Raw genomic sequence first — 27,780 nt, forward strand, 5'->3', positions numbered from 1 at the left:
CTGCACACACTGACTCAAGCTTGGGGACAAGGCAGGTCTCCTTTACAGCACACACTAACTCCATCTTGTGGAAAAGGCAGGTCTCCTTTACTGCAGACACTGACTCCAGCTTGTTGAAAAGGCAGGTCTCCTTTATATATATAATCTTATCAATCAATCAGTGGACTGTATTAGCTGCAGCTGGTGATTGATTAAATAAATACTGAAATATCAGTCTACTAAACTAGTGTGTCGTCTTACACTAGCCACTAGCCAGCCACTACTCCTGTGTTGGTGCTGGACTTGCACGTGAGCCTTAAATTTATAAACAAATTGTTTGTGTTAGTAGTGCAAGTATAAGTAAATATAATATTATGGGGTAGCCTAGTGTCATTGGCTAGTGGCTGGCTACTAGCCACGCATGTGAGCCACTAGTCAGATTATCACACAGTGACCTGTCACTGACTGACGAAGTCACTCCCTAACTATTTAACCCTTCTTTATATCTTATCTATTAGGTGCTGCTCACTCAGTACACTGCTGTGCCAGCTTACTTGTTGGTACTGGACTGGACTTGCAGCCATAACGTTTTAAAATGTTTGCTGGTAAGAAGAAGAGTGCTACTGGAAAGAAAATTCCAGTCATTAGGAAAAAACTGCGATTTGATGATACCCCTTCTACTTCAGCAAATGTAAAGGAGCAAGGTAACTTGCAGGACAAGGAAGGAGCAAAATCTGGAAAGGTGAAAGTGAAATCTGTGCAGCAGCAGCAAAGTTTATTGATGGATGAAGTGCTACAGAAAGTGCTGAATAGAGAATCAGAGGACTCTGAGTCTGAGGAGGAGGATGACAATGATGATATTCAGGATGAGGAGAAGAACACCACCAATGACAGTGATAGTAGTGATGATGAATCAGATGATGGTAGTCCGATTGTCAAAAAAACCACTGTCAGTGCCAGTAGTATCCTCTCTATTCCTAAACCAGTTGAAAATTTGCAGGTTACTACAACACCAACTTCTGCTACTTCTACTCCTAGTACTTCTACTCCTACTCTGATGACAACACTGACAAGAAATGTCCAGCCTAGAGTAAGGGACAGTAGAAAAACATCAAAGGTTTGGAATCATTTTAATGTTACTGATGATTGGAGATGTGCTCAATGTATCCATTGTAAAAGGATGGTGAGCCATGGAAGAACTCTTGGACATCTTACTACCACCAACATGAAATATCACCTGGAAAGAGAACATAGAGCACTGTTGCTTGCAGAAGAAGCTGCAGGGAAGCCACAGAAGGAAATTACATCAGAAGATTGTGTGTATGTGAAGCAGAAGCAGTCTTCTCCTTCTCCTCTTCCACGGCAGCAGCGGCAAGCTACTGTTGAGCAGATGGGGTGGTGTCCTTCTTCCATTTCACGGACTAGGAAGCAAGTAGTATCCAAAGTGTTGACACGACAAATTGCTGTAATGATTGCTGTGGATGATCAGCCACTGCAGATTGTAGAGAATGAGGGATTTAAGCAGCTGATGCATCTTGTAGCCCCTGAGTACAAAATTCCATCAAGAACTACATTTACCCATCAGGTGATTCCTTCCCTGTACTCACAATGTCGTGCTGAAATGCAGATTGTGATGGCAAGGGCAAAGGGAAGGAGCATACATCTCACCACTGATCTTTGGACTAGTAAGAATGCAACACATGCATATTTGTCTCTAACAGCGCATTGGTGGCAGCTGGATGAGGCATTAACTGACAGCAGAAGCACAAGCAGTGGCAGTAGCACCAGCAGCTCCAAAAAGCTTTCTCCAGGATACCGGTGGGCTTTACTGCATGCTCAAGTGCTAGACAAGAGACATACTTCTGAAAATATCCTACAGACAATTCAGGGGATGATGGAAGGATGGAAAGGGCTACTTAGAAGCAGTGATACGGAATGTTTAAATGGATATATCATTACTGACAATGCTGCCAATATGAGTAAGGCTCTGGAGGATGGTGGATTCAAAGGCATCCGATGCTTTGCACATACACTGCACCTGGTAGTGAGGGATGCGTTGGGGCTAGGTGCCAAGGAAGTGCAAGGTACTAGTCGTCAAGCCCTGAAGCGGTTGATTGAAAAGTGCCGCAAAATAACTGGGCATTTCAATCGCAGTGTGAAAAGTGGGAAGGAACTCAGAGAAAAACAAAAAGCAGTTAGGGCACCATTGCATAACCTTGTTCAGGATGTGCCTACCAGATGGAATTCCACCTATCTTATGTTGGAGAGGTTGTCTGAACAACAGACACCTCTGCATGACTTGGCAATGGAATCTGAAATTGGATTGGAAAATCCACTTGGATGTCAGGACTGGACAAACATTGCACAGATGGTGTATGTCCTCAAGCCTTTCAAAGAATATACTGATGAACTGAGTGCAGCTACAGCCACGTTAGGTGATATCATTCCTGTAATATATGATCTGGAGCAGGTATTACAGGAATTTCTGCATCAGACAGATTTGTCGAAGGAAGTGTTGCAGCTTGTGAGATGCTTACAAGAGCAAGTACGGAAAAGGTTGAAACCTCTAATGGAAAAGGATAGCTATATGTTAGCTACTATGTGTGACCCACGTGTGAAAGGCAGTATTGCTCTCAAGTGCAATACTCTTGCATCCTGGACAAATAAGTTGATTCAAATGGTTGAAAAGATTTCAACTCCTCCCACTCCATCCTGCTCAGCTGCTTCCAGTTCCACCAGCTGCTTCCCTCCCATGATGACAACCCATTCTCCTCCCAAATTTCATGCAACTGGTGCTATTTCAAAAGCAAGAGCAAGATGTGTCAGATTTGAGACTGGTGGTGCTGCTAACCAGCAGCAATACCTGCAAGATAAGGTTGCAAAAATTCATGTGAAGGCTTTTCTCTCTGAGCAAGTTCAGAGCATGGAGTCAGATCCTCTGAGATATTGGGCAGAAAAAGCTTCAATGTGGCCTTATCTTTCCATAGTAGCACAACACTTTCTTTCCTGCCCACCCACCAGTGTGCAAAGTGAAAGAGTATTTTCATTGACAGGGAACATTGTGAGTCCACACCGTGCACGTTTGAATCCAGACTTAGTTGAGGAATTGGTTTTCATCAAAATGAACCTTCCGCTGCTTGATAATGTGAAAATTCGCTGTGACTGGGAGGAGGAGTGAGTCTCTTGTCTAGGATGGGGATGCAAGGTCGTTTGGGAACACAGCAGGGTGGAGCATTCAGCAGTAGCACTGCCTCATGATAGAACTGACCCTGCCTCTTCACCTCAGGTGTCTGCTGTGCTGTTATCATCTATCTTGTCAGCTTGATGAATAAGGACTTTGTACATGCAAGCAAGAAACCTAAGTTTGTGTCTATCAACTGTGTGCGCTTATTTAGCAGCAGTTAGAGAACAGGCAGTTAAAGTATTTTTGAGTTTTGAACATAGTCGCTCTAAGCAGTTAATGTATATGTGATAGGGGCATGGTTTATTTTTCAGGCTGAGACAGTTTATAGCTCAGCTTACCAAACCGGTCCTGGGGATTCCACAGCCAGTTGGATTTTTAGAATATCCACAAAAAATTATGCATGAGATACATTTGCATATCATGGGGACTCAGTATATGCAAATTTACATCATGCATAAAATCCGGCTTAGTGAGTGGTTATTTATTTGGAAAACCCTGGTTTATAGGGACCAATTTGTCTCACTCTCTATAAATAAAGCCTGACCACGTAAGTTAGTGCCTAAATCAAAACCATCTCCAGTTGTGTCATGAGTTACTTAACCTCCCTGTGGTCAGTAAAAGGTTTTTCTGGCCGAGATTTAATTATTTCTCCCTGCGGAGCAGATACATGTTAAGTTGAATTTTCAAGTTGCATTAATAAAAAACAGCATTTACGTGTGTAAATAAATAGCATATACTTCTTTATATAGTACAACATGAGTAAATCTACACGTGTGAAAAAAAGGGATGGTCTAGGTGTTCCCAAGTGGAGGCCAACATTTATGTATGTTAGTTGCTATTTTATAAGAGATTTACTGTATGTGTAGATTTGGCAGCTTTATATTTACTCTCGCTCTTTATCTGGAGTAAGTGATAGTATAAGAAGTCTTAACAGTCAAATCATGACTAGGTCGTGGTCTGGGAGAAATGGGGGAAGCTGAGGCTGATCTTGATGAGTTGCAGATGGACTGGAGTGGAAACTGAAAGACTAATTGATAACACTGGTAATTTTATTGCTGTGTGCATGTTAGAAAATCTGTTGACTATAAATCCCAATTTATAATAATTTTAATAATTGAGTCCACTAATATTTCTCAAATTTAAAACATTTTATTAACTACAAAACTATAACGAAATTAAATAACACTGTTATAAAAATATAACTTTACAATGACAACATACCAAAAAAAAATTATGTGTTAGCACCCAGTACTCAAGGATGTGGAGAGGAGAATGGCAACCCGAGAGGAGGATCCTGCTCTGGAGCAGAGGGCAGTGGCATCTCCTCCTCATGAGGCATCTCATGAGGATGAGATACCTGTGCCCTCCGCTCCTGAAAGGCCTCCTCCATGGCTGACAGCCTCCTCTGCACATCCTTGACATCTGCCCTGATGCTGTTTACTCCCTGCAGGATCTCCTTCAGTATGCCAAACTGCGCATGTGCAGTGCATACGCAGCTTGGAGGAGATCCTGCAGGGAGTAAAGCAGCAGTGCTGGTGCTGGTGCTGCTGGGCCCGGCTGTGGCTGCCTCCATCCTTTGGGCACTGGCAGTGGCACTGGTGGCTGTGGCTGCCTCTTCTTGCCCTGTAAAGAAATGTAAAAAATTCTACATAAGATATAGAACAGGGGTGGGCAGTTATGGTCCTCGAGGGCCACAAACCAGTATTGTACACACCAGCAAGTTTATAATATTAAAATACATTCAACCCCTTAGTTTACTAAATTGCAGGGTTTTGGAAAAATGAGTTTATAGTCTACAACCTCGGAGAGGGAGAGTGGAGGGATATCATTCTAGATAATTAGAGATAGTATTATATAAATATATAACATAACATACATCTATCCCACCCTATATAACTGACTGATCACAAACAATAATTTTGATTTTCTGCCTCAGACAGATACTAGACAAACTACTACTACTAGTACTACCACATACATACTGGCCCTGTGGGCCAAAATACAAGCCATTAAGCCCGTACACACGTGCTACATTAAAAAAAAATGTTTTTCAGTTCATTTTTTAACACGGCACTCTTCTACAGTTCTTCTTCCTCACTCATCCTCTTCCTCCCACTGCCTCCCTCCCCTCTCACAGTGACTAATACCCCCTTCCCTCAGTCTCACATTCATCCCCCATTCACATTTGCAGCATGTTGGTCAATGGTCAGGGCTCAATTATCTAATAATATAATACCTGGCCCACCAGTGACGGTTCCCTCCGTCCTCTGCTGACAGCCACTGGGCCCAGGAAGCCCCGCCTCGTCCCTGCTGGTGTGTGGTTCTGTACGAAGACACAGATCAAATTTCAGAGAACAACAGTTAAAATTAAAAAAAAAGGAATTGGAACTGACACAAACAATATTAAACACAAATCCCATTACAATTAATTGAATAATATTTGTGTACTTGTGTAGTATTCTCAAACAACCTACCAGGCGAAGGACGCGCTAAAGTCAGGCGGACCTCCTCAAGCCAATCACCCTCGTGAAGTCTCAGATGCCGACCTGAGAATTAGAGGTAGAAAGGAAATAGAATAACATTAATTGATTAATAAATTAATTACAAACACAACATGCCCTACTAGGTTATTTTTTTATGCAATATATAAAATTTAGTAATAAAAAAATACTTAGCTATCTTTTAATGTGGCATTCAAAATTCCCAAATACAAATCCCATCATTTTGAAATGATAAATAAATATAAATAAATATAATACACCACTAACATTATCTCTCACCTTTCTTCTTGAGATCTTCGATCTCACGCGGGTAAGAGGCTCTCCGGCAGAACTCCTCCTGGAGAGCCACCCAGGCTGCAGTCTCCCTTTGAAGGTTAGGCCTGCTGCCTGAGGGGGTGTAGAGATGCTCCTCATCCAGGAGGAGTAGCCGGGCTAGGAGGTCCACATCTGCCTGTGTGAACCGTGGCTTCCTGGACCTAGCATCACGATCTGTCTTTGAGGAGGACGGTCGGGCTGACTCCCTATCACGATCCATCTACAATGAGAAAATAAAAAAGAAGATGAAAAAAGTAAGTTCAGAAGCTCAGAATGCAAAGGGCTGAAGTATCCCACCCTTCACATCCCCCACTGCTGGTATATGGGAGAGAGAAGAGGAAGGGGAGGGGGTGGGGGGAGGTGAAGGGGCAAGCAGCCCCACTCCCTGTGAGGGATGGGAAGGGAGAGACAGCCCCACTCCCTGGGAGGGATGGGAAGGGAGAGACAGCCCCTGAATGCAGGGGCTGTCTCTCCCTTCCCATCCCTCCCTCCCCTCCCCCCCCCCCACCACTCACCCACACACTATTCACTGGCTGGGACATGGTGGAGGGGAGGAGTCAGGGTTAGGGAACTGTGTGCAGGAAGATCACAACACTCCTGGTGCCAGGGTTAGGGCACTGTGTGTGCAGGAAGATCACAACACTCCTGGTATCAGGGATAGGGCACTGTGTGCAGGAAGATCACAATACCCCGGAGGAGTGAGGGTCAGGCAGCTGAGCTCCCCCCTGTCTGTGAAGCCAGCCTCTCACTAGTAATGCAGGGAGGGAGCTGTCTCAGACTTCACCATCCTCCCCCCCCCCCCCCTCACCCACACACTATTCACTAGCTGGGACATGGGGGAAGTCAGGAGTGAGGGTCAGGCAGCTCCCCCCTGTCTGTGAAGCCAGCCTCTCACTAGTAATGCAGGGAGGGAGCTGTCTCAGACTGGTATCAGGGTTAGGGCACTGTGTGCAGGAAGATCACAACACTCCTGGTATTAATAGGGATAGGGCACTGTAAGAGATAACTGTAGTAGATTGAATAAAGATCTGATGTTTCTGCTCTCCTCACACCAAACAAAAACAACACACAAGCAGAGAAGCCCTTCTTACAAAGCTGAGCTAGTGAGTTAAGTAGGAGGAAAAGTAAACATACTTGTGACAGTGTGGCTACTTAAAAAACACACTTACCAACAATCAATTACATATATTTGAACTGTGTACAGTTCCAGCCAGGACCACCTTTCTAAAATGCACAGTGATTGGCAAATTCAACATGCACTAGCATTTCAGGTGCCTGCTAACAAAAATAATAAACAAACAAGTTCTAGTCACGTGAGTGCTGATCATTACATTACTTTTTTTTGTCAAGCTTCCAACTGTTTCCATTTCACATCCCCCCAACCATTACCTCAGTGTTAGCCTTGGTAACATCAATAGATAAGAGCACAGCCAGCCAATAGGAATACATACATACATATTCATTCCTAAGTGACCTTTACTGACCTGGGAAGTGTGAACACTTTGTTTCATTTTCTGTTGGTGTTCGTTAGTTTCCAGTTCCATTTCCCATCCCCCCAACCATCACCTCAGTGGTAACCTTGGTAACATCAATAGATAAGAGGGCAGCCAGCCAATAGGAACACATATTCATTCCTAACTGACCTTCAGTGACCTGGAAAGTGTTTATTTGTATCATTTTCAGTTAGTGAGCAGTAAATCGAGTTAGTGCGCACTAACGGGGAGTTAGTGCGCACTAACTCCCGTTAGTGCGCACTAACACGATTTAACGATTTTTAACGATAAATCGTTAGAATTTCTATTGTATCGTGTTCTATAACGATTTAAGACGATATTAACATTATCGGACGATAATTTTAATCGTTGAAAAACGATTCACATCCCTAATAATTGATAGTAAATTTAAGATATGGATTTAGTGCATTAAGCCACTGATGGAACTCTAACAGTGCAGGTACAGACCCTCAACATATTACAAAAATGTTGTCTATGTACCACTTCCAACATTTGAGATGTTGATTCCATATACTATGTTGGATGAATGTGGTTTCAAAATCAGCAACATAAATGTTGGCCACATCTGGAGCCAGAGTGGCACCCATGGCAATAGCCTGAATCTGTAAGAAAAATTTGTCATCAAATGAAAAATAATTTTTGCTCAGTCAGTTCCAAAAGTTGAACAATAGGAGTGTCATTTCACCTCCAGATGCACCAACTCATACTAATGATGGATGCATCAACGAAAAGCTGGGGTGCAATTCTATCTGGACTGAAAGCACAGGGGTTATGGTAGACAGAAACCAAGTGTCAAATCAACCTTCTAGAATTAAGGGCAATTACAAATGCTGTTTGCATATTTACACCTCATCTTTGGTGATGTTCTACATAAACAAAGAAGGAAGGTCAGATTCCAGAACCTTGTGCAGAGAGACGGTACAGATACGGGATTGGGTGGAATCTTGCTTCATCACTTTGCAAGTGACCTACCTACTGAGAGTTGTGAACACAGAAGCCATCAGACTCAGCAGAATATTCCTTCCCCACGATGGGCCCTGCACCAGATGGAGGCAGACGACCTCTTCACCATATGGGACATGCCATGTATGGACCTGTTCATAGCAGAATACAACAGGAAACTACACCACTTCTGTTTGGTCTACCCAAGTCTCAGGAGACACTCGCAGGATGTGTTCCTCATCTCGTGGGTGGGAAACCTCTTTTATACATACCCTCTGATACCGCTAATATCTCAGAAGTGTATCACGGACAAAGCAGATGTCATACTAGGGATGTGAATCGTTTTAGGACGATTAAAATTATCGTCCGATAATTTTAATATCGTCTTAAACCGTTATGGAACACAATACAATACAGATTCTAACGATTTATCGTTATAAATCGTTAGAATCGTGAGCCGGCACACTAAAACCCCCTAAAACCCACCCCCGACCCTTTAAATTAAATCCCCCACCCTCCCGAACCCCCCCCCCCCAATAACTTAAATAACCTGCGGGTCCAGCGGCGGTCCGGAACAGCGGCGGTCCGGAACGGGCTCCTGCTCCTGAATCTTGTCGTCTTCAGCCGGCGCCATTTTCCAAAATGGCGCCGAAAATGGCGGCGGCCATAGACGAAAAGATTGGACGGCAGGAGGTCCTTCCGGACCCCTGCTGGACTGTTGGCAAGTCTCGTGGGGGTCAGGAGGCCCCCCACAAGCTGGCCAAAAGTTCCTGGAGGTCCAGCGGGGGTCAGGGAGCGATTTCCCGCCGCGAATCGTTTTCGTACGGAAAATGGCGCCGGCAGGAGATCGACTGCAGGAGGTCGTTCAGCGAGGGTTCCGGCGCCTCGCTGAACGACCTCCTGCAGTCGATCTCCTGCCGGCGCCATTTTCCGTACGAAAACGATTCGCGGCGGGAAATCGCTCCCTGACCCCCGCTGGACCTCCAGGAACTTTTGGCCAGCTTGTGGGGGGCCTCCTGACCCCCACGAGACTTGCCAAAAGTCCAGCGGGGGTCCGGAAGGACCTCCTGCCGTCCAATCTTTTTCGTCTATGGCCGCCGCCATTTTTCGGCGCCATTTTGGAAAATGGCGCCGGCTGAAGACGACAAGATTCAGGAGCAGGAGCCCGTTCCGGACCGCTGCCGTTCCGGACCGCCGCTGGACCCGCAGGTTATTTAAGTTATTTGGGGGGTGGGGGATTTAATTTAAAGGGTCGGGGGTGGGTTTTAGGGGGTTTTAATGTGCCGGTTTTTCGATTTTTTCGATTTTTAACGATTTTTAACGATTTTTCACGATATTTTACCCCCCCAAACGGCAACAATACGATTCCCTCCCCCTCCCAGCCGAAATCGATCGTTAAGACGATCGAGGACACGATTTACATCCCTATGTCATACTAATCACTCTAGCTTGGCTGAGGCAACCGTAGTATGTTTATCTCATGCAACTATCCATTTTTCCACTGATCTCCTTAGGGAACAGTGCAGACCTACTCACACAAGAGGAAGGTACTCTGATGCATCCAATGCAGATCTCCATTCAGCTCACAGCATGGAGATGGAAAGGAGGATACTTGACCAACTTCAGTTACCACTAGAGTTTCAGGACATTCTTGTATCAGCCAGAAAGCCATTGATGAGAAAGAATTATTCCCTTAAATAGCACAGATACCTTTGTTGGTGTAGACTTATAATGTTGAACCATTCTCCAGTGTCCCTGAATGTTGTTACACTATTTGCATATGCTATTTGCAGCTGGACTTGCAAATTCCTCTATCAGAGTTTATTTAAGTGCAATAGCGGTGTGTCATGCATGGAAGATGGGCTCTCCATTTCTCCCCATCTGTTGGTCTCTAGATTCTGGAAGGAACTCATTTTTGTTCAGCCTCCAATCTCTAAGCCTCTGTTTCTGTGGTACTTGAATGCAGACCTAGAAAAGCTCATGCTTCTTCCATTCAAACCCATGGAGTTAGTCGCTCTGAATACGTAACTTGGAAGGATGTGTTCCTTGTTGCAATATCTTCAACAAGACAGGTGGGCGAGCTCCAAGCATTGGTTCACTATCCCCCATGACAAAGTTACTTTGTGAATGCATCCATCCTTCTTACCAAAGTTCATATCAGCTTTCCATTTGAATCAAATGATTATACTGCCTACATTCTTTCCTAAGCCTCATAACAATGACAAGGAAAATTTACTACACACCTTGGACTGTAAGAGAGCATTAGATTATTACAAAAAGAGGAATCAGACAACTGAATGGACTTCTTAATTGTGCATGCCAGTTAATCCAAATGCACCGAGTCCCGGTGGCAAAAAGAACTATAGCAAATTGGATAACTCAATGCATCCAGTTCTGTTATTTGTCCCATTCCTCAAAGCTAATTGGCTCAGCAAAAGCAAATAAAGTTAGATCTATGGCAGCTTCTATTGCACATCTTTACAATGTACCCTTGTTGCACATCTGCAAGGTCGCTACATGGTCATCTATTCACACTACTGCCTCGACAAGCAGTCAGCCTCAGACAGCTCACTGGGTTCATCAGTGTTGCATCATACCATGGGAGATCAACGCTGTCCACAAACTGGGTGGGTTTCAGAAATGCATCTCCTCAACAATCAGATGACTATGTATGTACTCATAGCAACCCTAAGCTGGGGGCTCCCAGAAAGCATGGCTAATTCAGCCTGCTTATAAATGGGAAAAAAAAACACGTTTGCTTACTGTAAATGGTGTTTTCCATAGAAAGCAAGATGAATTAGCAATGTGGCCCTGCCCTGCTTCCTGGACAGCCTCCTTTTTCACATTGCTGCACTGTAGTATCTTTCATATCAACTAAGGAGAAGATGTGATTGTACAGGAAACCACTGCGCATGCATGCAAAGCAAAGCTTTGCATTCTAAGAGAAAGCTCTGCACCGAGCCACCCAGAGGATCACACAGAAAGCATGGATAATTAATCCTGCTATCTATGGAAAACACCCTTTATGGTAAGCAAACTTGCTTTTCTTTTCCTATTCTTTTCTTTACTGAATCTCTATCATATATTGAATCTATATTCTAATCATCCCAAACTATATAATATATCCATACGCCATCCTTTATATGGGAGACATCATCCAATATTCTCATTTTTATTTTTATTCTTTTCAACATAAAGGGGTAGATTTACAAACACGGCGCGTTCGTGTACTTTTGTTGGCGCTCCAGGCACAAACAAAAGTACGCGGGATTTTAGTAGATACGCGCGTAGCCGCGCGTATCCGCTAAAATCCGGGATCGGCGCGCGCAAGGCTATCGATTCCGTATAGCCGGTGCGCGCCGAGCCGCGCAGCCTACCTCCTTTCCCTCCCCTCACCTTCCCCTCCCTTCCCCTACCTAACCCACCCGCCCGGCCCTGTCTAAACCCCCCCCCCCCTTACCTTTGTCGGGGGATTTATGCCTCCCGGAGGGAGACGTAAATCCCCGCGCGCCAGCGGGCCGCTAGTGCACCAGGACGCGACCTGGGGGCGGGTCCGGAGGGTGCGGCCACGCCTCGGATGGCCCCGGGCCGTAACCACGCCCCCGGGCCCGCCCCTGAAACGCTACGTCCCACCCCGAAAACGCCGTGCGGATCGGGCCCGCCCCCTCGACATGCCCCCGACACGCCCCCCTCGGACAACCCCGGGACTTACGCGAGTCCCGGGGTCTGCGCGCGCCAGTAGGCCTATTGAACATAGGTGCACCGGCGCGCAGGGCCCTGCTCACTTAAATCCGGGCAGATTTACGCGAGCAGGGCTCTTAAAATCTGCCCCAAAGAATGTTGGAAAGAATTATAAGTCTAGTTGTGATGGAGAGCAGGTCCAAAATTATCTGAGTACATTTACCTAGATAATTTTAAACCTAACTGGCTATATTTATCATAATGTGGGTTAAATGTGCAAAAGAAAATCCCTCTGAGACCAGTAGCAACCAATCCCCTTCTTCCACTTTCCTCCCTCAACAAAATAAATCAAATGAACCAATGGCCAAGCACTCCTCTCCCCTCTCCCCAATAAATAAATCTAATGTACCTGTTATGTAAGCTCTGTTGTGAGTGTTGCAATGAAGACACATCAGGCAGGATTCGTGGTGAAGCGTGTCCTCGGGAAGGTCACCTCTCCTCCTCCTTCCCTGGAGCCCCTTTTTATTGTACATAATTCCATAGCATAGCATGGCATGCAGATTTGTCATAACATCATTGGGTCCTTGCAAATACATACATCATTCATTGGCTATTACAGAGTCATACCATAAATGTCCTTCCTGGCCTTTATGCTGACTACGTGTAAGCTGGCAGGCCGGGAGGGGAAAAGGTCATAAGCTGGACTTTGAAGCAGTTTAAGATGTGTTGAACTAGCTGACTAAGTGCAAGAGGAAGTAAGCAGAGAGCAGTTTCGGGTTGCTACAGTTTGAGATCTATTCCTGGGGCAGGCATATCTAGTGCAAGTGTTTCTTCAGACTTCCTGTCTCAGTTAGTGGCAGGATAAAGTTTACACAATTCTGCTGCCTCCAGTGTACGCCCGGGAAAAGGGAAGTTAGAGTTAACCCCTGACATACTCTTTCAGGAGCTAAGCTCACAATCCCACAGTGAGGAGTTAGCAATCTGTTATGAGGAGCTCTGCTGTTAAAGCTGAGAGATAGCAATCTGTAAATAACGGAGTTGCTGGATACAGCACTTCTGTTATTATTTAGAATAGTTGTGGGTGGATCCTTGGATCAGTGGCAGATGACCACGCCGTCGGGGGAGATTCCGAGAGGGACCACTGGTCAGGCTTAGTGTAGGAGACAGACACACACTAGTTCTTTAATACCACTAGTTCTTTAATACCACTCTGGTGGTTTAATACCACCTCTGGTGGTATTAAACCACCAGAGGTGGCAGTCATGAGCTGGAAGTCCTGGCTGTGCTGTAGTCCCTCAGGTACTGGAACAGTGATCCCAAGGTGGCTGAGCTGTAGAGAAACTAAGAAGGTGAGTAGGCAAGACATGCAGAGTTCAGGAATAAGTCCTTGATGGTAACACTCATACAATAGTCTCTTGAGGCAGCCCAGGAGTTGGTATGCATTAGGCCCTCAAGGAGCGAGTACCTGGTTCCAGGGAAAGCTCTGAGAGGTAGATGGAAACTCACTAATGATGTAAACAGCGATGACTTCTTAGCAGAAGTGGTATTCAGGAGCTGGCCCAGGACGTGGGCCCTCGAGGAGCGAGTACCGGTTCCAGACTGCGACCTGAAAAGAGAAAGAGAGAGTGAGGCCCTCGAGGAGCGGGTACCTCTAGTGAAGTCCGAGGAGGCAGAGTAGCTAGGGTTGCGGAGAACGAATCCCATCTGCAGCGACCTGGAGGAAGCAAGGTAAACCTATCCCTTGCTAACTCATCTTGCTAGCAAAAACTGAGACTTTAAATATCTGGAGCTGATGATGTCATCTCAGGGGGACACGACTGAGGTTCGCACCCATGCCGGTACATCAATTGGGTCGTGCGCGCACCCTTAGGCATTTGGTCAACATGGCGGCTTGCAGCATCGAGCCGGTCCTTGAATGCCGGAGGAGGATGGCCAAGGAGATGCCGCAGCAGCCAGCCTTCCATCAAACCCGGAGGGAGTCGCCAACGAGGTAAGATGGGCTGAGCAGAGGCGTCAGACAGTGACGGACACAACAGTACCATGGGCCAAGCACTCCTCTCCCCTCTCCCCAAGAAATAAATCTAATGTACCATGGGCCAAGTGTGGCCCCAGCTGTTCAAGACCAGGAAGGAACTCTGTCAACAAGAACCCTGCCAAAAAACATTATGCAAAGCAGAGTTAGGGAAATCTACCTCCAGAGGCTTCCTATTGGACCAGCATTAGGTATATCCCATATAGAGGCCTGAATATAAGTAGCTCTAGCCTGACACATTTTTGCTGATCAATTAAGAGCTTGCTCAGTGATTTCCTATTGCCTGTCCTTGATTCTACATGTTCCTGCACTGATCCTGGTCCTTGGTTCCTGCTTCAGGCCTAGTCTTCAGTTTATTCTTGGATCCTCCTCTGCTTCAGGGCACAAGAATACTCATACCCTGATGCCAAGCTTCTCCCAGGCATGCCCTTTTGCGCATACTGTACCTCTTTATCTCCAGCAGAGTGTGCTATGAAATTGTGTCAGAAGCATTGTTTTATTTAAATAAAGATGTGGAAACAAACTGCTGTTACCAAAAAGTATAATTAGATGTAATATAGTATAATATAGTATAATTAGATGCAATATATATATGATAACACAACTTTGTGCCAGATCATAAAGTGGAGAAAATATCACAATGCACAAAAGAACATCATAACAATGTGCCAAATGCAAATGCCACAAGTTTTAGGCTCATTTTCATAGATACTTCAGTTATAATCATCTTCTATGCACTGTGGAGCATTTTTTCAGGTAAGTACTGCGCTTGAAATATTTTGGGTTGTCGAACACAAAGTTTTTTGTACTTTGATGTTGGAATGTTATATTTAATTTCCATGTAACTTGGACTGAATTACATATGATATGGTTGATGATTCTAAGTGAAACATATAGAAACATAGAAATGACGGCAGAAAAAGACCAATCAGCCCATTTAGTCTGCCCAGCAAGCTCCCACACTTATTTTCCCATACTTATCTGTTTCATCAACCACCAAGTTCAGGGCCCTTGTTGGTAACTGTTTGATTCAAATTTCCTGCCATCCCCTGTCATTGATGCAGAGAGTAATGCTGGAGTTGCATCAAAGGTGAGCATAAGGCTTAATGGTTAAAGGTAGTAACTGCCGCATCAAGCAAGTTACCCAGATGCTTGTTTACCCAGACTGCACAGAACAATGTCTTGTTGGATGTTGTCTGAATGTAAATCCTGTTTTCCACATTTCCCCTTGTGTTGAAGCAGAGAGCAATGCTGTATATGCATTCAAAGTGATGTATCAGGCTTAATTGGTTTAGGGTAGTAACTACCATAATAAGCAAGCTACCCCCAAGCTTATTTGTTTACCCAGATTGTGAAGTTCAGTCCTTGTTGGTTGCTATTTGAATGCAAATCCTCTTTTCCACATTTCCCCTTGCCGTTGAAGCAGAGAGCAATGTTGGAGTTGCATTATCCATGCAAAGGCTTTTTAAGTAAGGGTAGTAATCACCAGGTAGTAGCCTCCACTCCAGTAATCCACCCCCATGGCTCTTCTCTTCATTCCCAATCTCTAGCCTTTATGGATCCACAGTGTTTATCCCATGCCCCTTTGAAATCCTTCACAGTTTTAGTCTTCACCACTTCCTCCGGAAGGGCATTCCAGGCATCCACCACCCTCTCCGTGAAGAAATACTTCCTGACATTGGTTCTAAGTCTTCCTCCCTGAAGTTTCAAATTGTGACCCCTAGTTCCATTGATTTTTTTCCATCGTAAAAGGCTTGTTGTTGACCATGGATCATTGAAACCTTTCAAGTATCTGAAAGTCTATAAAATGTCCCTGTAAAATTGAGTCTAACACTTGTGGTATTTGGTACATTGTTATGATATTATATCTATATTTAATCTAATAAGAGTTTTTGTTTACAACAGCTTGTTTCCATTCCTTTAGTTAGAGATTTATTTGTGATAGTGGTATTTTTCCTTCTTTTTTGATATAGAGGTAGTGTTTTAACATTAGTCATGGGTCAATGTTACTGGGTATGGGGTTAGTTTTGTACTATAGAGAATGGTAGGTGGTTATTATTACAACTTATTTTTGGATCATGGACAAATTGCTACTGAGAATTCACAGTGCATATAAGGTTTCCTAGTGCAGTATTTTTGTACTGATTGCTAGTAATCTGGTATAGTTGAATTTGTTTGTTATATAAGTTACTGTAGCTATATGCCTAATATTCTATTTTGTGAAGCTATGGCTGTAATAGTTTTCTGTGTGCATTGGTTTGCTACATCATATTTTTTCTTTTTTCCTTATTATTTATTAATAAGGTTTCAAATACAAATTTCAAGATAAGCTTGAACAAGAAAATCTATAGAATGGATACAAAAAAGACTAGCAACAATAAACACAGATGCTAATATGTATGTTTTCTTGGAGCCCAGTGAACTTTCTCCCTTTCTTGTGGATACATTAGTTTGATAGGGTAAATGACCTTTCCCTATTAACTTGTTCTAAACCTCTCATGATTTCATAAACTTCTATCATATCCCTGCTCAGTTATCTCTTCTCCAGATTGAAGAGCCCCAACCTATTAAGCTTTTTCTCCTAAAGGAGAAATTTTCTCCCTTATACCATTTTTTGTCCTCTGAACTTTTTCTAGACCTGCCATAAGTTTTTTGAGATATGTCAACCAGAATGGCACATAAATCTCAAGGTGTAGTTGCACCATGGATTGATGCAGGCCCATTATTATATTTGCACTTTAGTTTTCTATTCTTTTCCAATAATTTTCTAATATTCTATTTGCTTTTTTTACCCACTGTTGTATACTGTTTATGATTTAAATCTATTTTTCAGAAAGACTTCAAGATGCTTTTTCTGAGTAGTGACACCTAATGTGGAACCCAGTATCATGTGAATCATTTTGCATTTGTCCATATTAAATTTGATCTGCCATTTAGATTCCTCATCCCCCAATCTTGCAATGTCCTTCTGTAGCTCTTCATATTCTGCTCATGTTTTTAAACAACTTTGAATAATTTTGTATCACCTGAAAATGTGATCTCCTCAATTGTTACTCCCTTTTGTAGATTATTTATGAATATGTTAAAGAGCACGAATCCCAGAAGAGATCTCTGAGGCATTCCACTATTTACTTTTCTCCACTGGGAAAACTGACCATTTACTTCTACTCTTTGTTTCTTAACCTTTAACTAGTCACTAATCAATGATAGGACATTGTCCCTTATCCCATGATTTTTAATTTCCTGAAAAGTCTCTTAGGTGGACTTTGTCAAATGCTTGCAGAATATCCAGTTTCACTGTTCCACCACATGTCTACCCTTCTCACCAAACACCCTACCACCACTACCACATACACAGATACACACATCCCCCACAAACACACACACTCTACACACACTCACATCCCCAAACACAACCTCACTTTCATCTCCACATGCACCCATACACACAAATCTCCCTTGCACATCTTCACACACACAATTTTCTCAACACATAAACACTCCTACAAATATTGTACATTCTCTACATAGGCCACACTCCCACACCCATATGAATACATCCACACACACACTAAACGCGTGACCACACACCTCCTCCAATCATAGTCGCACATGAAGTTACAAAATTACAAACATGAACTACCCATTCAGACCATCCCCACACACACTTAGACACATAGACAAATCTGAGATTTTTCACTGTTGATGTGTATGTTTAAATACGTGTTTATGTGTGTCTGTATATTTAACCTACCATGCCTTACCTGCTTTTTTTAAAAGTTTGAATTGATAACAGAATGTTTTGGGCTAACTGACCAAATTGGAATACAGCTTCAATTTTGCTCTGGGCCAACTTTTTTTTTTGGGGGGGAGGGAAGGGGTAAGGTATTGGAATGGAGTAATTGTCAGCTTTTGCAACACTTCTCAACATCCTATGAGCATTACAATCCTACCTCAAGCCAAAAACACATGTCATACACACAGACACAGACAGAGATCCAAATGTGCCCTCCCTTCTCCCCTCTCTCACATCTACTACCCCTTGCTTGCAACAACTGGGGGAAAAAAACATACTAAATCATAGCATGTTCTCATTATAAGAATCTCATCTCCTTAGTCTACAAATTTATGTTGGAAACATGCCCAAAGTCATATATCTTCATGCTTTCCCTACCTGTTTTCTCCCATGCACCTATTTCTCAAGTACAAAGATAAGTTTCTGTGACCAAGATTTGTTTTAGATATGCCCAAGATTGATGATTAAGGATGGAACCCTTTAAACTAATTCTCACATGCTTCCCAAACACCACCCCCTACACACTCACTCACTTCCACATAAATACTTACATCTCACACATCAAACTGTACATGCCTACCCACACACTAACACCCCATATCCACTCCATATATATCATCCATAGAGTCCCATATAAAACCCCATCCCTCCCTCCTATACACACCCATTCTGGCTTCCTATCTGTTCAAACTCACTTTAAGATTGTAGGCTCAACTTTCAAAGCATAAATAGGGTAATTTTATAACAACCCATGTAATATATGCCTTGAGATAACACATAATTTATACCTATTTTCAAAACAAACTTCCGCGCATTGGATTGGTCATCTCTGAAAATTATCTGAAATAATGAGCACATACACAAAAAGTTATACCTGCTCTTTGCAGCACTTGACTTGTGTTGATTAATTTACCTACCGGTACATACATTTCAAACTGAAAAGCATGCAAGTACATTTCAATTCCACCCCAACTCCACACACATAACACCTATTTTTGTGCACATAAAAGTAATGTATGAAATCAGAATATGTGCACCTTTTTATGCATGCAAACTCTGCACAATTATATAAAGCCCCATGTTTTATGAACAGAAATGGCTATGAATATTGCTCCCTATATGATTTGGATCTATTTTATCTAAAGAGGACATGATCAAGAAGTCTAGCACAGCAGAGATAAAAGAAGTTTGGACAAATTCCTGGAGGATAAATTCATTAATGTGGAAATGAAGGGCAGTTCACATAATTGTCCTTAATAACAATGTCTCTTTCAATTTCACACTAATGCCATACATATATAAGTGAGTTTTGAGATCATCCCAGGAAACATTTATGTCTTCTTTCTTTTAAACATTTTAAATTAGCAAGAACCTAGTCCTATGCCATTTCATTTATAGTTCCTAATCTTTGGAACTCATTTTGCAGGGAAGCACATGCTGAGAAGACCTATATAACTTAGTGACAATTGATTGAAACTTTTTTGAATACCTTATTTTAAAATTATTTTAGTATTTAATGTGAACTCTGTATTTATTGATGAATCCCTTTATACCTGTTTTATCCTATTTTTTTATGATTTGTTTAGCCAAGTAAACATTAGACTGGAGATACAAGTCATACAGGACTCTAGTCTTTCTTTTTAAATATTTTAGCTTTATTATAACATCAGTCAGCATGCAATCTGCTTACCCTGAGCAGCATAACTCATATAGCCTTTAACTTGGGACAGAAATGTGTCAGGAACTGCATTCTCCTGGAGACATGGAGTCTATCTGGGCCCGCATTCTTATTCCTGCTCTGCAGGGTCCTGCCCACAGACCTTTCTCTCTCTCTCGCTCTCGTTCTCTCTCTCTGGCTTTTAATGTGGACCAGGCTGGATGCCTGGTTCCACGCTGGTTAAGGAGGGGGTTTAGAAACATTCCTTCACATACCTTTCCCCTCAGCTTGAACCTGTCAGGGAGGTCACCCCCTACTCAGTCTGGATCCCTTCCAGGGATGTAACTTTCCTTCCCCATGTGTTACTTCTGGCCTCTTGCCCATTAAACTTGGGGTAAGGACCAAAGGGTCATGTTCTCCCTATTTTTGCTAAGATTACCCTTTGCCCAGTTTTACCAATAGTCCTTCATATAAGGCCATCTAGACTCTGTGTTTGAATCTTCCTCCAATAGGACTCTGTTGACTCCACTTGGGTGCTCTAGCATGGTTTCTTTTTATCTCTTTCCCAGTCTTTACCATGGCATTTTTGACTCCTCTGCACCATCTCCATCTGAAGTGCCTCCTTTTGGCCTTTCTGTGGTTTCTCTGTCTGGACACTCTGCAGTGCCTTCATATGGCCACTTTGCAGTGTCTTCTTCCTCCAGCTAGACTGTACTGCATCCATCAGGACAATTGGCATTGTCTTCTTCAGTGGCCTGTGTTGCCTTCTTCAGGGCATTCTGTAAAACTGCACCATCAGCTTGCTTGCACATAAGCCACAGTCACTGCAGGATCATTCAGCTGGCTTTCTTTCTCTTCTCTTATATTCAGCTGTGCCTGTTCTTTTCATTCTGGCTCCTCTCCAGATTTTCCTGTAGCATTGTCTACAGGCTTTTCTCTGGCCCTAACACATTTTTTATTGTTATCTTTCTCTGAACTTGTGCCTTCTGGAGGGTAAAGCCCCAGTCAGGAGATTCATACAGCTGCTGTGCTTCATCTGCTTCCAGCTGCATTGCGCCCTTCCTAGGCCTTAGTTCTGGCAGGCTGGCAGTTGGTAGTACCCAACTTTCTTCCTGCTCTTTTAAGGCACTCCCCCAGGCAGCCTAACACATTATGGCACTCTTTTGAAGTTGCATCTGTCCTTTCAGGAGGCTTTGAAGCACAGCTTGCATTTCTTGCTCAGTCATTTTTCCCCATAGACAAGGCTGACTTCCTTGAGTTCTAGTGCAATGCAGCTGGCTCGCTTCTATAGGGCCATACTCTGTTCTAACACAAACACCAACAAATGTTTCCTTTGTTTCTCTGACAGGAAAAGGCAAAAAAAAGAAACCCTGCTTGTCCTGTAATAACTCATTGTTTAACCAGGCATAGCTACTCTTCTTACCTGCACAGCTACTTTTGTTCCAGTCCTCAGGACACAATTCTCTGTATCAAATAAAGTATTCCATCTGTTTGGCTTCTCTGCTCACCCTGGGGCCGATGAAATCATTTTCACGGTAAGCGGGCGCTGACTTTTCAGTGCCAGCTTTCTTAACGAACGCATGGTGCCTGCAAGGGGGGCGCCATGCAATTTGTAAATTAGGGGGTTGCACTAGGAAGGAGGTCTGATGCGGGTTAAATAGGCGCTAATCCCCCTATTGCATTAGGGGGTGGATTAGTGCCTATTTAACCCACGTCGGAGTGCGCGTTATACAGTGCGCTCGGCTGAGCGCACTGTATTGCATCAGCCCCCCTGAGCCACGGTCTTTTAATCTTCTCAGTGCTCTATGTACACAGCTAGCAGCACTGCTTCTGTCTCGAACTGCTTCTCTGGGCATGAAACATACAACAACAATTTTACTTTCTTCTCTGTTCTCATTTCTCTCCCGAATGCTTGGGTTTCTGCCTGTGTAATAGTGTAGTGCAGAAATCTCCAAACCGACACTTTATGGGGATAGCCAAGTAAACTTTAGGCTGCAGACATAAGCCACACAAAACTCCAATCTTTATCTCAGGACAGAGAAGTGTCAGGAACTGCCTGGAGAGATGGAGCCTATCTGTTCCCTGTTAGACCTGCATTCTTATTTCATTCTGCAGGGTCCTGCCCACAGAGCTCTTTCTCTATCTCTGGCTTTTAATATGGAACAGGCTAGATACCTGCTCCCATGCAGGTTAAGGAGGGTTTTTAGGAACACTCCTTCATAGGCAGCCTGATGGTATCCATTGCTATTTGGATTCTTAATATATTTAATTGTGTTTATGTTTGTCTAATTTTAGCTTGAATTATGCATTTAAAGTTGATATTGTCTATATTATTTTATATTGGTGTTTTGTTAATGTATTTTTATTTACTGTAGAAAACCTTGAGTTGTCTTAAAAAGGTATTTTTAAATCAAATTCAATAAATAAACACTCATACCCACATAATTGTGTTCCTCAACACATCTCCATATACACAAATCACCCCCAAACAAACACCACACACCCACACACAAATACACACACTCACAAAACCCAGACATATATACCCCTCAATATACCCCAGAATACACACATTCCCACACTTCTCTACAATCCCATCTCATACCCCAGCTTACTTCACCATACCCTCAATGACACTCACCCCTCACATGCACACACACACACACACACACACACACACTCCACCCACACACCTATTTGCACAAGCAAACCCTCCCCAGTACAGTACCCCATACAGAACCCTTACATGCAACTCCACACACATTTATATTCCTCAAACACAATCACATAAACTCCCCTTTAAATACATACACAACACACTTCCACATATACAGTCCACACTCCTCCTTATACTCTTTTACACATATTACAGACACATGCACACATATTCAACACTTCTCCCCCCATGCTCTGAAATATACATATATGCTCTTCCTACACACATACTCACACACACACACACACACACACACTTCCTACTAGGGATGTGAATCGTGTCCTCGATCGTCTTAACGATCGATTTCGGCTGGGAGGGGGAGGGAATCGTATTGTTGCCGTTTGGGGGGGTAAAATATCGTGAAAAATCGTGAAAAATCGAAAAATCGAAAAATCGGCACATTAAAACCCCCTAAAACCCACCCCCGACCCTTTAAATTAAATCCCCCACCCTCCCGAACCCCCCCCAAATGACTTAAATAACCTGCGGGTCCAGCGGCGGTCCGGAACGGCAGCGGTCCGGAACGGGCTCCTGCTCCTGAATCTTGTTGTCTTCAGCCGGCGCCATTTTCCAAAATGGCGCCGAAAAATGGCGGCGGCCATAGACGAACACGATTGGACAGCAGGAGGTCCTTCCGGACCCCCGCTGGACTTTTGGCAAGTCTCGTGGGGGTCAGGAGGCCCCCCACAAGCTGGCCAAAAGTTCCTGGAGGTCCAGCGGGGGTCAGGGAGCGATTTCCCACCGCGAATCGTTTTCGTACGGAAAATGGCGCCGGCAGGAGATCGACTGCAGGAGGTCGTTCAGCGAGGGTTCCGGCGCCTCGCTGAACAACCTCCTGCAGTCGATCTCCTGCCGGCGCCATTTTCCGTACGAAAACGATTCGCGGTGGGAAATCGCTCCCTGACCCCCGCTGGACCTCCAGGAACTTTTGGCCAGCTTGTGGGGGGCCTCCTGACCCCCACGAGACTTGCCAAAAGTCCAGCGGGGGTCCGGAAGGACCTCCTGCCGTCCAATCGTGTTCGTCTATGGCCGCCGCCATTTTTCGGCGCCATTTTGGAAAATGGCGCCGGCTGAAGACAACAAGATTCAGGAGCAGGAGCCCGTTCCGGACCGCTGCCGTTCCGGACCGCCGCTGGACCCGCAGGTTATTTAAGTCATTGGGGGGGGGTTCGGGAGGGTGGGGGATTTAATTTAAAGGGTCGGGGGTGGGTTTTAGGGGGGTTTTAGTGTGCCGGCTCACGATTCTAACGATTTATAACGATAAATCGTTAGAATCTCTATTGTATTGTGTTCCATAACGGTTTAAGACGATATTAAAATTATCGGACGATAATTTTAATCGTCCTAAAACGATTCACATCCCTACTTCCTACACACATACTCCCACACACACACACTTACAAAGACATGCACCCACATGGCCACATCCTCACATTAAGATCTGGAGAAATATAAACACATACACTGAAACTGATATACAAACACATCTGAGATTTATCACTGTTTGTGTATGTATGGGTATGTGTGTCTGTATTTAGCCCATTCTTCCTCACTTGTTTTTAAAAAACTAAAATAACATCAGAAAGTTTTGGGGTAACTGAGCAAATTGGGACACTGCATCGATTTTGTTCTGGGATAAGCTGCTGAAGGGGGTCTGAGAATGGATTGGAATCTGAGATTGGAATGAAGCATTTGCCAGCATTTTGCAGCATGAAACTGCTGCCAATAAATATTATGGAGGTAATTTTCAAAAGGATTTATGCATGTAAATCTGAGTTTTATATATATAAATGGGCTTTTAAAAATTGATATTTTTACTTATGTAACTCCTTTGAAATTTCACTTCATATGGCTGAATTTTCTAAATGTTTACTCTGCATACATGGGATTTTGAAAATTGCTATGATATATGTTTCTTTTATGCACATAAATCCTTTTGAAAATTACCTCTACAAATTCTGCCTGAGGCTAAAATACACACAGAAACTCACACACACATACACATATCCAAGGGAATGTCCCAAGCTTATCTCCCTCCTCCCCATTACTCCATGATTGCAACCAATAGACGGATTATTTTGTCTTTTTTGCCATACTATGTTAGTATTATATTGAAATTATATTGAAATACCATAGCTAACAGTTATAAAATAATTGCTAGAAAGCTATTATAGATAGGTGCCAATTTTCAAAGAGTAGTTGCAAACCATGCTGTGGCTTTAAAGAGCATACTTTATACACATTTTCAAAACAAAACTACTTTTGCCTTTGAAAAATTGTCTATTGCAAAATACATATATTAAAAATGCCATGTTCTTTGCACCTGATATTTGTGTTAGTGCAGAAGAGAGGGAAAAACACAACAGTGCATATACTTGAAAACTGAATGCATGGACGCAGTTTTTCTCTCCTACCGAAACAAGCTCACAGCAGTTCCTCCCTTTCCCTTGGCTAATAATGTGCATCCTATATACTACCCACAGACTTTCAGCCACATATTAGTAAGTCAGTTTTCAGTCAGGCCATTTTCCTGGTGAATGTGTGTTTACCTGTGTAAACAACTCTGAAAATTTTCCTCCCTATTTGAAAATAGCTAAACTGTGCATGATATTGTACAATACAATAATTCCTAGTAAATCCTGCAAATCTGGTAGTGAAGTTGGCATATTTTCTTATTTCTTACAGAACTGAAGTCAATTTAAGAACAATATCTGTCCTTGGAAGAAAAATTACACAATTACAACTCCTATGAAAGAACAAAAGGTACAGATATAAACTAGATACTTCTGTCTGTTGTTGAGTTTTCCAAAACACAGAAACAAGTCTCATTGTAAGCAAAACAAATTAATCATTGTGCTCATTGCTGCAAAATCCAGATGATAAATAAATGCTATACAGAAAAAAGCAGGTTTTCTTTTAGTAAAGCAATGCTAACATTTAAACAAAAAAATTAACAACAGCTGGAGTAGTTATTTCAAGCATTTGCTAAATAAACACATGGCTTGTGAATGCATTTGTTTAATTGGGTAGTTGGTATCAAGATAACATGTTTTGCACAAAGAGGTTTTTTTTTTGGGTTTTTTTTTGTTTTTTTTAAATCACAATCAGACGTGGATTTTGGCACTCTACCCACAAACTGCAATTTCAACAATCACAATGAATAACATTAAGAGCATGAGTTGAAAAGAGAATAGTTATCTATTCCACAAAGACTCTGCAGTTAATGATACCTGAATTCATATTTGGGAAAGTGCCATCCAAAAACTACTTATGTTAATTAACTGCATGGTCTGCCTACATAAATCCATTTTACAGAAAATCTCAGTTGTTGCATATTGTAAAAGTAAATTTCAGCCCCTTGTAATTGCTTATTGGTACACTCGATTAATATATCTAAAATTTCTTTTTGAAGTTTAAGTTTAATAAAAATTTGACATGCACTATTCATATGACATCACAGCAATTCTCACTCTAAGCAAAATATCATGCTCACATATACAATATATGCAATAAAGCATGCAAAATTCATATCACATAAAATGAGCCATACAAAAATAATCACATAAAATAAAATAGAATACAAATAAAACAAAAATATCCTTCCCCTCCCCTACTCTAGGTCACTTTACTAACCATTAATCCAAAAATGCTTATTTTGTAATCCAAAAAATGATAATATTATAACCAACATCACAGGATATAAATAAGGTAAAAACAACTCATCCTTATTGTAAGAGCTGATCCTATATAACCTACCTATTTAACTTAGACCAGCCCAGTCCTATTTCCCAGGATAAACCCCCATAGTTAGCTTTGTGATAAATTTCAAATGGGAGAGGTGCACAGTGTAAGAGCTAGAGTATGCCAGGAAGATAGAAGTAGAAAGAAGTTAAGAATATCAAGGTGTAAAATCTGTACATGGCAGCAAGGCTGAGCAGCACAAGGGTCTAAAGGTGTAAGATGAGGGGCATAGCATTAAGGCAGAATGGTATGGGATACCAGTCATTCCAATTGAGCACACAGACAATCATAGTGAGGGTGGATGGCTCTTCCTGTCAAAGTATGTCTATACCTGGCTGATCCACGAGTCCAGTAGGATATGTTTGTGTCATGGAGTAAGCCACACACTTCATATCTAAATAGTAGGTAGGTATCCAAATGTGCAGTAGAGAGGAACTGCTAGTGGGCCATGAAGTCAGTTATGGTTCATGAAGGGGTGCCTCAAGTGTGAAAAAGTATGGATAACCTTGGCAAGAGCAAGAAATGGTATGAAAGAGAATACCATAGATGAAGAATGGTCTTAAAGAGGGGGCACTGTTGAGCTCCAAGGGCGATGGCTGCCTGAAATTGGCTCCCTTCAACTCCTTTTCTTTTTAGTTTATAGCAGAGCATTATTCCACTGTTTCTACCTAATATCAGCCTTCCAGGATATCTATTCCCAAGTCAGGCAAGATAGAAGTGGCCTTTGCAGCTGTTTCTGGATCAAAATGTACCAAACACGATCCCCCGAAACCAGAAAAAACATGAATAAAACGACGTCAATTTCTAATCTCATCATTACCGAGCTCCAGCAAATGAAGGAAATGCTGTGACTGAACACAGAAACTACCTGTGCTATTAAACTGGAGCTAGCTGATTTATCCTTGGCGGTGGCTTCATTGCAGCTATGACTCAACTCCCTGGAACACCAGGTTGGCCTATGTGAGGACGCCATTGCAAGTTTAAAATTTAATGTGGACAAGTGCAAGGTGTTGCATATAGGGAAAAATAACCCTTGCTGTAGTTATACAATATTAGGTTCCATATTAGGAGCTACTACCCAGGAAAAAGATCTAGGCATCATAGTGGAAATCATCAGCTCAGTGTGCTACAGCAGTCAAAAAAGCAAACAGAATGTTGGGAATTATTAGGAAGAGAAAGGTTAATAAAATGGAAAATGTCATAATGCCTCTGTATCACTCCATAGTGAGACCGCACCTTGAACACTGTGTACAATTCTGGTTGTCACATCTCAAAAAAAATAGTTGTGAAGGAAAAGATACAGAGAAGGGCAACCAAAATGATAAAGGGGATGGAACAACTCCCCTATGAGGAAAGGCTGAAGAGGTTAGGTCTGTTCAGCTTGGAGAAGATTTGACTGAGGGGGGATATGATAGAGATCTTTAAAATCATGAGAGGTCTTGAATGAGTAGATATAAATCAGTTATTTACACTTTTGGATAATAGAAGGACTAGGGGGCACTCCATGAAGTTAGCAAGCAGCACATTTAAGACTAATCGGAGATAATTCTTTTTCACTCAACGCACAATTGGGCTCTGGAATTTGTTGCCAGAGGATATAGTTAGTGCAGTTAGTATAGCTGGGTTCAAAAAAGATTTGGAGAAATTCTTGGAGAAGTCTGTTAACTAGTATTAATCAAGTTGACTTAGAGAATGGCCTCTGTTATTACTGGCATCAGTAAC

General features: G+C 42.8%; 1 long non-coding RNA gene across 1 annotated transcript; it reads right to left on the bottom strand.

Moving 5' to 3' along the window:
- Positions 1 to 5,449: 5,449 nt before the first annotated feature.
- Positions 5,450 to 5,982, bottom strand: LOC115086230. The gene is made up of 3 exons (XR_003855176.1): positions 5,944 to 5,982; positions 5,638 to 5,709; positions 5,450 to 5,486 (listed from the first exon to the last, which is right to left on the bottom strand). It is a non-coding gene; the product is annotated as an uncharacterized LOC115086230 (long non-coding RNA).
- Between the last annotated feature and the right edge of the window lie 21,798 nt (positions 5,983 to 27,780).

This window comes from Rhinatrema bivittatum, chromosome 2 (genome assembly GCF_901001135.1).
Source record: "Rhinatrema bivittatum chromosome 2, aRhiBiv1.1, whole genome shotgun sequence".
NCBI lineage: Eukaryota > Metazoa > Chordata > Amphibia > Gymnophiona > Rhinatrematidae > Rhinatrema > Rhinatrema bivittatum.